Source organism: Gossypium arboreum, chromosome 9 (assembly GCF_025698485.1).
Source record: "Gossypium arboreum isolate Shixiya-1 chromosome 9, ASM2569848v2, whole genome shotgun sequence".
Taxonomy (NCBI): domain Eukaryota; kingdom Viridiplantae; phylum Streptophyta; class Magnoliopsida; order Malvales; family Malvaceae; genus Gossypium; species Gossypium arboreum.
Genome location: NC_069078.1, coordinates 50,665,902 through 50,679,017, shown reverse-complemented (window position 1 = coordinate 50,679,017; position 13,116 = coordinate 50,665,902). Strand labels below are relative to the sequence as shown.

General features: G+C 32.0%; 1 non-coding gene across 1 annotated transcript; it reads right to left on the bottom strand.

The window, feature by feature from the left end:
- Window positions 1-3,220: 3,220 nt before the first annotated feature.
- Window positions 3,221-3,327, bottom strand: LOC128281193 (small nucleolar RNA R71). The gene has a single exon (XR_008271406.1). It is a non-coding gene; the product is annotated as a small nucleolar RNA R71 (small nucleolar RNA).
- Between the last annotated feature and the right edge of the window lie 9,789 nt (window positions 3,328-13,116).

Here is a 13,116-nt window from a genome sequence, read left to right as displayed (position 1 = left end):
AAGCACATTTCCAAACATCTCACATTCATGCTAAAAATCAAACTCCAACGTACACCAAGCATACCATGACCATAACACCAAAGCCATTAGCACATATACATATATAAATGGGCTTACAACCATTTTAGCCAAAATAATCCAATTACATGGCTAAGTACCAAATCAACTTAAACAAATATAAGCCAATACATTTGGCCAAATCAAATGACACATATAACAAAATGATCAAGTCCCTATACATGCCATACTTTCAAAATAATAAGATCATCAAATACCCAAAATAACAGTTTTGATAGTGTGAGGCGAATCTCCGACGATATCCGATCCGAGATAGCTTGGCGACACTATAAAAACATGGAAAATAAACGGCGTAAGCTATATAACTTACTAAACTTGTATGCAAGAAATAAGCAACCTACATTACGTGTAACATTCAAATAATATAACATAATTAAATGTACATTTACCATGGTTTCATAATCATAGCTCATTCCATCACAAAACTTACCTCATATTCATCATTTCAAGAATTTATTATATATGAGCTTCAAGTACATTCCTGTACCATCTCAAAAGGAATTTACACATAATCTCATCTTTGACAAACTCGTGAACCACTCGGAATAATATGTAGCCAATGCTACCCCAAATCTCAAATCACATAGTTGCTCTCTCTCGAGCTATCAACGGGCTCACACAAGCTGTCAGTCAAGACATAGCTCTGCGGTGCTGCTCACACAAGCTGTCAAGTATCCAAAACATATGCCGGTATACTCATCCAATGGTAAGACTTACAAGACCAACACCTGGATCACATAATCACATAACACATAATTAACCTAGTGACATGTCACTTGTATCCTACCCTATTCTTAAGGTTCAACGGGATTTCTCGCTTGTTGATTCATTTTTGGACTCGTTCGTAAGATTAAGCTCATCCACATTTATCAAACATACAATTCATGCAATATTAAAGCAATAAAATACAATCATATTAAAGCTTGTTTTTAACATACGAACTTACCTCTGTACAAAATGGCTAATAGTTCGATTTAGTCCACAACTTTGTTCTTTCCCCAGTCTAGGTCAAAACCTAGTCTTTCTTGATCTGTAATATCAAATTTAACTTATTAAATATCACATTATTCAATTTAATCCCAAAAACTCCTTATGGCAAAAATTAAATTTTTTCCCCTAACTTTCTAACTTTTTACATTTTAGTCCCTAGGCTCGTAAAATGATTTTCATCCAATTTCTTCATTACCCAAGCCTAGCCGAATCTTTTTCATGCTCATAGCAGCCCATATTTTTCATTTATTCACATTTTAACACACATTTTACAACTTTTACAAATATTTCCCTATTTGACATTTTCATCAAAAAATCACTTGGTAAATGTTGTTTACCTAACATTGAACATACATTTTCTACCATTAAACATCAAAATACACAAATATTCAACATGGGTAAAATTTTAGACTTTAATTTTCTTTCAAATTAGTCCTTGAAATAGCTAAATCAAGTTACAACATTCACAAAAACGTAAAAATCATTAAAAATGGGATAAAGATGGACTTGCAATTGAGCTTGAAAGTTGGCCAAACCCTAGCTATGTCTTCTCCTTGTGAATTTCGACCATGGGGAATCAAATTAGAAAAGATGACATCTTTTTATTAGTTATTTTTGTCTTTATTTACCAAATAACCAAAATGCCCTTCACTTAAAACTTTGAAATTTCACCTAACCATGTCCATTTTTTCCCAAATTAAAGTATAATGGTCTAATTACCATTTAAAGACCTTCAATTTAAAATTTCATAGCAGTTAGACACCTCTAGCTTCTAGAACACATATTTTACACCTATTGTAATTTAGTCCTATTGGTCAAATTGGACACTCTATCGATAAAATTTCTTAACAAAAGTTTCACACAAGTATTCAATCATATTGTAGACCTTAAAGTAATAATAAAATTAACATTTATACTTCAAATTTGTGGTTTTGAAACCACTATTCTGATTTAACCCAAAATCGGGCTGTTACAGGTTGTTGGATTTACCCTAGGAAAAAAACTATAAAAAGTCAAAGGAGGAAACCATAAACAACGAACGAACTGGAAGAGATCCCTAGGCAAAAATAGAGGGCAGCGACTGAGTAGAGACGAAAAGAGGAAGACGAAAGCAGTCCCTCTCAACCATCGTAGGACACCGTTCTGCTAAAGTGTGAACTAGACACGTGAAAGCTATATTCCCGAAGTCTTCCATATTTCTTACTTTTTTCTTCCATGAATTGAATGATGAAAATGATGTTGGATGTTACTTTGGTTTTGAATTTTATATGCCAACCCACGAGCTAAATCTCTTTGGGTGGGGATTACAGGATGAAACTTTTATTTTCTTTAATGGTTGAAGGATAAATTTGAATCAATTTACTATTTCATTCAATTGTTTTATTTCTAAGTTGTATGCATGCAATCCTTAAACACAGATGCCTGTTCAGCATGTCCATCAACTAAATCTAATTCTGAAAAGGTTGGATTAGTTTGATCGATATTGAATGACATGAGCAAGTACTCGACCGATTTTTGTAGTAGACTCTAGACGTAGAGCAGCATTCATATAGAAGGAAAAAAATACAGGGTACCATATTAAGGCCTATAAACACGGGTAAGGTAACTCAAGGTTTTTGCTCTCAAAGGAAGTAGATCATTTTAAAACTCTTCTGAGCAGTAAACTGAGTATGATTTCACTGAGACATTATTGGTAGTAAGGGTAGATTCTTAGTAATCCTGTCCTTCCAAATCAACATCGCATGTCCTTTATTCTTTTCCATCGTACATCCAAACCATTTGGATTATTATTAAGACTAAAACCATGTGAACTATCGTTGAAACAGGAACTGATCCCTTATTAAGACCATTTGGATTATTGATGAAAAGAATTGAGAAAAATGGCTAGAAATAGGAATGATCCCAGTCTCAACGATAATACAAATGGTCTTAGTCTCAATAATAATCTAAATGGCTAGAGCTTGTTGTTCCAATTTTGGATTATTTGAATCCAGGGATAGTCAGGCCTTAAATACAAGCTCAACAATTTGAGTTGAAACAAGTAATGTTTCAAATGTTACAAACAGTAGGATAGTTTAATGGACTGCCCACTGAAGATCCAAGATTGTATTCATGACTTTTTCTACAGTATAATCCACCAAACATGAATGCCAAGCTTAGGAATGACATCACATCTTTTTGGCAATTAACGGATGAAACATTATATGAATCTTGAGAACAATTTAAAGAATTAATTCAAAAATGTCTGATGCATGGATTCTAGCACTAGACTCAGATGGAAATATTCTATAATGGGTTGAATGTACATGAGATTTTGGATAAATTTGTTGGATAAATCTTATAATGAAGCATATGAGATTTTGGAAAATATTGCTAATAATGATTATCAATATCCAACCACAAGAGTTGGGACAGGCAAGAAAGTTGCTGGTACCAAGGAACTTATTGTAATCACTTAATTGACAGCCTAGGTATCATCTTTAACTAATATGATCAAGACAATAAAGATACCAACTACAGTTCAAGAGATGAAAGCAATCGAGCTATTATGTGTTTATTGCAGTGAAAATCATGTGTTTGACGAATGCCCATCAAACCTTGAGTCAGTGTATTACACCGGTAATTTTAACTGGAATAATAACCCCTATTCTAACACCTACAATCTAAGGTGGAAGTGGTATCTAAATTTTAGTTGGAGTAATCAAAGAGTAGGGAATTTTAGCAATGCCGTAAGATAGAATGCCAACAATGCACTGCTTTGTTACATTCAACCTATCCATGGAAAAATGTTCAATATGGTCAAGCATCATCTTCTACTTCTATTGAAGCTTTGTTAAAGGAATATATGGCCAAGAATGATGCTGTAATCCAAAGTCAAGTTGGTTCTCTTCGACCTCTTAAGAATCAAATGGTACAGATAGCAAATGTTTTGAATTCAAGACCACAAAGAGCATTACCAAGTGGTACTGAGAATTCGAGAACACAAGGTAAGGAGCACTGTAAGACCATCATTCTTAGAAGTGGGAATCAATTGAGTGACGTTGTTCACGATGCCATGGAAGGAGAGGGTAACTCGAATAACAACCAAACAAACTAAACTTAAAAAGGGTAAGCAGCAAAATGTTGTGGGAAAATCAGATCAGGTTGTCAACATAAATGTCATAGAAAAACAATATCAACAACCTGAAGGATGATCACCTCTACCTTTTCCCTAGCGATTTTACAATTCCAAGTAGGATATTTAGTTTAAAAGATTTTTGGAGGTATTGAAGCAACTCCATATCAACATACCACTGGTTGAAGCTTTGGAGCAAATGCCCAATTATATGAAATTTATGAAGGATATACTATTAAAGAATCACAGATTGTGAGAATTTGATATTGTTGCTCTCACTGAAGGGTGCACAGCAATGTTAATGAACAAACTACCTCTAAAGTTGAAGGACCCAAGGAGTTTCACTATCTCGTGTTTCATTGGAAAACATTATGTTGGTAAGGCATTATGTGATTTAAGAGTGAGTATAAATCTAATACCTCTGCCTATTTTCAGGAAGTCAGGAATTGGGAAGGCAAGACCCACAACAGTCACGCTACAACTAGCTGATCTATCTTACGCACATCTAGAAGTTAAAATTGAATACGTGCTGGTAAGAGTAGATAAGTTTATTTTTCCAGTCGATTTCATTATTTCAGAATGTGAAGCTAAGAAAGATGTATTGATTACTCTTAGAAGACCTTTTCTTGCTATAGGAAGAACTTTAATTGATGTATAGAAAGGCTAACTAACTATGGGAGTAAATGATCAGTAGGTTACTTTTAATGTATTCGATGTTTTAAAATACGTAGATGAAAATGAAGAATGCTGAGCCATTAGCTTGATAGAAACAGTAGTGGACGAAGATTTCACAAGATTTTGTAACAGTAATTCTGATAGTGATGAAGATTCATTTGACTAGAGACCCTTGTGCACTTTGTTGGAGCAAAATAGACCTTTCAATTTTAATGAACAATGCTTGGTAGCTCATGTATATCAGCATGGAGTTGTTGATGTCAAGGACATGAAAATATGGGACACATTTAAAGTTCATAGGCAAGGCTTGAAGCACTACTAGGGTGCTCATGTAGAGTGAGACAAACAATCCATTGATCTTTGAGATGTTTAACTTTAACATCTTGAAAATTCTTTTTATTTTTATTTCATTTTTTTGATTTAAATTTCTTTTAGTTATTTCATTTCCTTTGTTTAATAAACTGTATAAGAAGATGGGATTGGTAGTGCAAAGCCTATTGAGACGAATCTTGTCAATGAAAAGAATGCGCCCAAGGGACCGGAGGAAGAATCAAAGAAAATAGAGTCTATCAACATTGAGACTGACCGTGAGGACGAAGAGAAAGCAAATCCATCAGTTGCACCACCAGTGGACAGCATTATGGTTGTTCCATCTCCTTCTATTGAACCAATGATTGAACATGATTATGAGATCGATCAGATTATTGATGAACACACCAAATTTGATAATGAAAAGGAGAACGTACCACTCAATTTACTTAAAAGGCTGATGCGTTATAAGATGAGTCCACGAAAGACCACTCGTCGCAATTAAAGTACTACCATTAAGTTCCAAGCTCAGGAAGTTTTTCTACCTTTATTACATCTCATTATGTACATATATATGTCCTTGCATTCATGATTCATATTTCTACATACATTGAAGATAATGCATCTCTTACGTTTGAAGGTAATGTATTATGCATCTAGACTCCATTAGATATTTAGTTGAGCATTTGTGTTTTAGTATTTTTGTTCATTTGCAATTCATTTTTCCATGGCACACGATATTGCCAAGGAATTTTTTAGACTGTGATAATGAGAAACTTAATTCTTCTATAAACTTAGAAAGTTGTGACAATGGATTAGTTGACGTTTGCTTAGGATAGTTTGCTTGCAAATTGACCCTTAAAATTAGGATGTCCTAATTCCAATTACAATTGATCTATAGTAAGTTTCTTTTAATAAACTTAGAGATTCTTGAGGCTAAATTCAGTACAATGGCAATACTCAATAACGAATAAAGTGGCAATGTTTAAGAAATTTCAAGGAAAAAAATCTACAAAATGCCATCAAATACTCCAATGCTTAGAATTCCCAAGTAAGTCAGCACCACTTTGTTTGCTCCATCATGCTGTTGACTAGAAAGGCAAGTCCAAGTAAGAGTGTGTAATAAAGAAAAAAAAATTAGGGGCACTCCACTATAGTAATAGGCTAAGTAACTGAAAGGGTAGTTGTTTGCTCCATCCATCTTATTGGTCAAAAACCTTAGCTTTATAAGTGAGTATTCAAATCGTGACATGATTGAGTATTCAACAATTTAGTGTATGCTCCATTGTGATTGTCGAGTCAAAAAATCATATGACGAGCTGAATCCCCTAGTAAAAAAAAGCATTATAAATGGATATGTATGTATTTGAGTATGTATAAGGCCAGATGAAAAAAAATAAAGAAAATTGAAAGATGAACTAAGTAAATTAGGAGATACTTGCTATAGTGAAAGATGTATGAGTACTTAGGATTTTTCTTTCTTTTAGGGCAATATTTTGTACACTGCCTTTGCTCAATAAGCTTATGAAACTTGATCAAATTTTTAGACATAGAAGAGTGCTGAAAACTTAAGTACAAAATGCTCTCTTAATGGCTTAACAATACAAAGGTGATTATATTGCTATAACAATTCTTACGTTCACGCATTCATACATATTTTGCTTAAGGACAAGCAATAACTCAAGTTTGAGGGTGTGATAACTCTTGAAAATAATTATATTTCATGCCTTTAAACCTAGCTAATTGCTTGTACTTAGGTACATTTAGTTTCATTTTAGGACATTTCATTCATATTTTCATCATTTCATTAGGAGCTTGGACTATGTTTAAATATTAGGTACTTTTAATTGCTTGTGGTAGGATTATTTTTGGTGGTTTGACAGGTGTAGGTTGAGGAACGAGAAATAAATGAGTGAACATTTGTCGGGGAAAAAGGTTGGAGATTTTGTCAGCATGAATGTCATAGCAATTCCTGAAAGACTAAGTCAACACTCAACGCATACTAGTTTCAGCCCAACTGTCTTGTACCAGAAAAATCTGCCTAAAAAAGAGGAGAAGATAATATTGGGATGTTTGTTTTTATCCTAGAAAAAAAAGAATTTAAAAAGAGGAGAAGATAATCTTAGGTTGTTGAAAAAATAATTTTAAAAAAAGAGAAGATAAACATGGGTTGCTAGATTTACCCTAGGAAAAAAGCTATAAAAAGCCAAAGAAGGAAACCCTAAATGACGAACAAAAAGAAAGAGATCCTTAGGCAAAAATAGGGGGTAGTGGCTAAGTAGAGACAGAAAGAAAAAGATGAAAGCAGTCTCTCTCAGCCATTGCAGGAAACCGTTCTGCTAGAGTGTGAACAAGACACGCAAAAGTTGTCTTCTCAAAGTCTTCTGTATTTCTTACTTTGTTCTACTATGAATTGAATGATGAAAATGATGTTGGATGTTACTTTGGTTTTGAATTTTATATGCCAACCCACGAGCTAAATCTCTTCGGGTGGGGATTACAGGATGAAACTTTTATTTTCTTTAATGGTTGAAGGATAAATCTGAATCAATTTACTATTTCATTCAATTGTTTTATTTCTAAGTTGTATGCATGCAATCCCTAGACATAGATGTCTATTCAGCATGTCCAGAAACTAAGCCTAATTCTGAAAAGGTTGGATTAGTTAGATCGATATTGAATGATATGAGCAAGTACTCGACCGATACTTGCAGTAGACTTTAGACATAAAGCAGCGTTCATATAGAAGGAAAACAATGCAGGGTCCCATATTAAGGCCTATAGACATGGGCAAGGTAACTTGAGGTTTTTGCTTTCGAAAGATGCAGATCATTTTATAACTCTTCTAAGCAGTAAAATGAGTATGATTTTCCTGAGGCATTATTGGCAGTAAGGGTAGATTCTTAGTAATCCCAACCTTCCAAATCAACATCGTATATCATTTATTCTTTTCCATAGTATCTTTGCCACATCATTATTAGTTCTTTATTTATTCATTTACATAATATTCCCGTAGTAATTCTCATAATTGCCATTACATTTCTACTCTTATTTTGCCATACCATTTTCAAGTATTTATTAATTACACATATTGCATACATCACTATTCCTTTAATTGCCACTTCATACTTACCTTCTTTTTTTTGCCATAGAATTAACAATACTCTATTATAATAACTTGACCACTTTTATGCCTCAATTCGATCCTCGTGGGAACAATACTCACTCATCACTTTATTACTTGATTCGATGTGTATATTTGCACAAATCGCATGTCATTTTGCAATTGACACTTGTATTTCAAGGTTGTGCCTTTAAGAGACACGATGAAGTATAAAGTTCAATAAATTGAAGTAGCTTTCTTGAACTAATAAAACTTCTAGCTTCTTATAATGAAGATGTGGGGGCAATTGTCTTAGAAAATGCCTCTCAAAATGCATAATATGACAGTACAACTATTCAGGAGGTTATTCTTTCTATTTTGGCGAGTAAATTCCAAGGATTCATTTGAGAAGAGATTGGAGATTCAAAGGTTTGCATTATAGTGGATGAAGCTCGTGATAAGTAAGAGAAAGAACAAAATGGCAATTGTATTGCAAGTTGTTGATAAAGAAGGTTTTATACGTGAACAATTCTTTGATTTGGTTTATGTGAAGGACACCACATCGTTAGCTTTAAAGAAGGCAATCTGTGAAGTCTTTTACGGCTTGCAAGTGTTCTTTGCTAAAAGGTGCTAAGTTGCATACTATGTTCACTGCCTTGCTCATCGTCTCCAATTAACTCTAGTAGCTACATCTGAAGAGGCTATTCCTATTTGTCAATTATTTTCATACTTGACCGGTATAATCAATTTGGTTACTTCTTCAAGCAAGCGACATGATCAATTAAGAGACATTGAGGCATCTCATATCGCGAAGTTGATTGACAATGGTGACCTTGAAACTGGCAAAGTGAAAAATCAAGTCAGTACTCTCCAACGTCTAGGCGATGCTTGATAGGGATCTCATTTGGCTTCTCTCAATAGCCTGATGAGGATGTTCGATTTTGTCTGTGTTGTATTACAAGATATCATCAAGTCCAAAAACCTTGCTCAAAGGAGTGAAGGTGATGAAATATATAATGCAGTAGCATCCGTTGATTTTGTTTTCATCTTGCATTTCCTAATTGAGATGCTTGGAATCATTGATGATCTATGTCTAGTATTGCAGTATAAATTGCAGGATATACTAAACACAATTCAACTAGTGTCATCAATTAAAATGCTTCTCTAGAAATTCAAAGAACATGGGTGGGATCCTTTGTTTAAGAAAGTGAAGTTATTTTGTAAAGATCATGAGATAGAAGTCTTCAATTTAAGTGCTCTGTATAAAGTTGGTCAAGGTCAGTCTCGCATCCAGAAAGATAACCTCACAATTAAGCATCACTATCGGTTTGATATATTCATTACTAGTATCGGTTCATTGCTAATAGAAATGAATTCTCACTTTAATGATGAGGTAATGAAGTTACTTGTTCTTAGCTATGTTTTGGATCCAAGCGATAATTACAAAGCTTTTTGGGTGGAAGATATCTACAAGCTTATGAATGATTTTTATTTGGACGATTTTACAAAACAAGAAAAGCTACACATGAAGATCCAATTGGAGCATTTTCAACTTGATGCTCATCAAAGCAAAGAATTGCAGAAAACTTCTACAGTTGCTGAATTGTGTCAAGTGCTAGCTAAGACAAGTAAGTTAAATATTTATCCTCTTCTTGATAGAATTATCCGTCTTGTGCTAACCTCTTCCTGTGTCTGTTGAAACAACCAAACGAGCATATTCAGCCATGAAAATTGTGAAGACAAGGCTTCGCAACAAAATGGAGGATAATTTTCTTTCAACCTATTTGGTGGCATACATCAAAAAAGAGATAGCTCGAGAATTTTTAACAGATTCTATCATTGATAAGTTCGATCTTATGAAAAAGCGGATGGTGCAATTTAGGATGCCTAGTATTGAGAAATGGACTAAGGTCAAGTTTTTTTAATTTAATTTTTGGAATTATAATAATTTTTATAAAATTTTTAGTATAGTATTTTTTTGTTGCATATTGGAAAGAAATATTTAATTTGAGATAGTGTGATTTTTTCTTTTAATTTTTTTACAATTAAATAGTTCATTCTTTTTTAAAAAATTAAATTTATTAGTTTGATGAAAAAAAAGATATGAGAAGAATTTTATTTTTTACATTAAAAAAGAATGTCGTTCGAAATTAGGAATTTCGCTCCCACAAAGTAAAATCTTAAATATGTCCTTGTTAACCACTCCTTCCAAGCACATAACTTATATCTTATCAACTCAATTACAATTTGTTATTAATTAATTTTTCTAAATTTCAATTACAATATGATTTTTAAGAATAAAAATAAAAGAACATTCTTGGTGTGTGAGTAGAATGTAATAAAAATTGAATTTAATTGAATTGAATTATAATAATAAATTTTACTTATTTATTAAAAAAATTATGTTTTAAGGAATCCCTTTAGGTGCCCGAAAATAGGGGAGAGAGGATAGGCATCGACCTTGGACTCATTAGTTAATTTGTATAATTCCAATTTTAGTTTCATTTATTTTTATAAAATTTTAAAAATTAAAATTTCTTACCTTCTCCAAACAATTAAAGCTTTATTTTAGCTGGCAGTAAGGCTTCATCTCGAAAAGAAAAGAAGAGAGACCGACAGTCAACTTCACGTGCCTCCTAACTATAATGACAAAAGGAAAGGAATAGGAAAGAAGCAGGCATGGGTTGAAAAGGTTGAAGAGATATTAATAGCAAGCAAACAACAATCATATTTTGTTGGGTTCAAATTTCAAAGGAGACTTTTCTTTTTGAAACCCACGAAGTAGACTTTTCTAAGTTAGCAAGGCCATGGGTCACATTAATTTCTCTTTTTCTTTCTTTCCAAATAGAGTATTTTATTATTTTTCCTTATCGCCACACATAAGTTGTACTCAACAAAATATCATAAAACGTGCAATATTATATATTTATAAATTATAAAAATAAAGTCCATTTTCTTAAAACAGAATTATTTTTATAAAAATCAATTTTAAAACTTAATATTTATATTTAGACGATCTGACATTTTAAAGCCTTTAAGCTTGGAAAATAATATCTAACGTAAATGAGGCTAATAGCAATTGAATGATAAAAATTAATATTTGAATAGAAAAATAATTTAATATATATTATGAATATGTTATTAAGTAGATGTTCATCATAATCAAGATAAAGTTTTGATGTACTTTAAATTTTAATAGTTATAGTTTTAGAATTAGATCTCTACTTCTTTTATACTTCTTATGCCTATAAATAGAGACTTTGATGAAACATTGTAATCATCCATTTAATTAATAAAGTACATTCTCTATTGCTTTCATATTTTCTTTGTTCTTTATTCTCTCTATCTTTCTTTATTTTATAACACGTTATTAGCACGATGACTCTTTATTTTTTTCAAAATATTTTGAAGTCGTCCCACAAATCAATCTTCAGGATGTTGAAAGATTCAATCTCAGAATGGATGCTCATGATAATAGTCAAGGTGATGACGATGATGTTACAGATCTTCAGGTATATTTTACTATGTTTTATTTATTATGTCATATTTATTATAATTGGAGAATAATCATGACAACATGAATGGATAGATTTTGATTTAAAATCCACATATGTTTATGATAGTGATTATGAAATAAAAAATCTATAGAGGCGTTTAGAAGTCTGTCCTACCAGATTTGTTGCATTCCCCGAAGTGAATGTAAACATAAAGAAAATAAAAGATATACTCATGGACCACTAAAAGTGGGAACATAGTAATAAATAAGAGAACAATAAGAGTTCTCAAGATAACTCTTCAAAGGGTAAAGATAACTTATGTTATCAATGTGATATGAAATATTATTGGCTACATATGTGGCGTATGCCCAAATATTTTGTTTTTATTAATATTCTTTAAGGAATGATATGAGAATGTAGTAATGAATTCTATCATTATAAATAGAAAATATTTATCTTATTTGGTATGAAACAAACAAATATTATTCCAATATTTGATAGTACAAAATTAGTTGAAAGCTCCAGAATAGCTAATATATTAATATCTAAAAGCACAAAATTTGCTATTCCCTCAAGCGAATATTACATATAATTATTTAGAAATTATATTTATTGACTTAATGAAATTATAGAATTCAAATTGTTTTGGACATTTTCAGTAGTAAATGTCACAATAGTACTTACATGTGGATACAAATTAAAAGAAATGATAATAAAATTATCAATTTGTTACAATGTAGTACAATAGAAACACATGTTAAAGTAAACCAGACGTTTACTAATACACATACATTTACTACTTGGCGTGACCAATTAGACCATCTTAGATCATATATGATGCGAAAATTAATTGATAATTCATATGAACATTATTAAAGAACCAGAAGATTCATTAATTTAAAGAATTCTCATTTGTTGCTTGTTCTAAATGAAAATTGATTCTTAGAAACTCACTAGTTAAAGTTGAGATTTAATGTCTTGCATTTCTGAAATGAATATGAGCCTATTCATCCACCATGCGGATGGTTTTGATATTATATGATTTTGGTAGATGTGTCTAAGATGAGTCATAATAAGCTTTTTATTGGCTTAGACATTGATAATTCATTTCAAGCACTTTATTAATCCAGCTTTTTATTCTCTCCCTCTAATGTTGAGAAAATTGACAACTCATGTCATAACTAAACATCAAATTAATAGTTCAAAAATATTATAAGGAGACTAATATGAATATACATTCTCAATCTCTTATGATGACTCATCTTTGTACGTTATGGTGGAGCAGTTGGAATATATAACTAAATGTCAAAGATCTTCAAACAAAGCAACGTGAACTAGAAGTTTAAGAG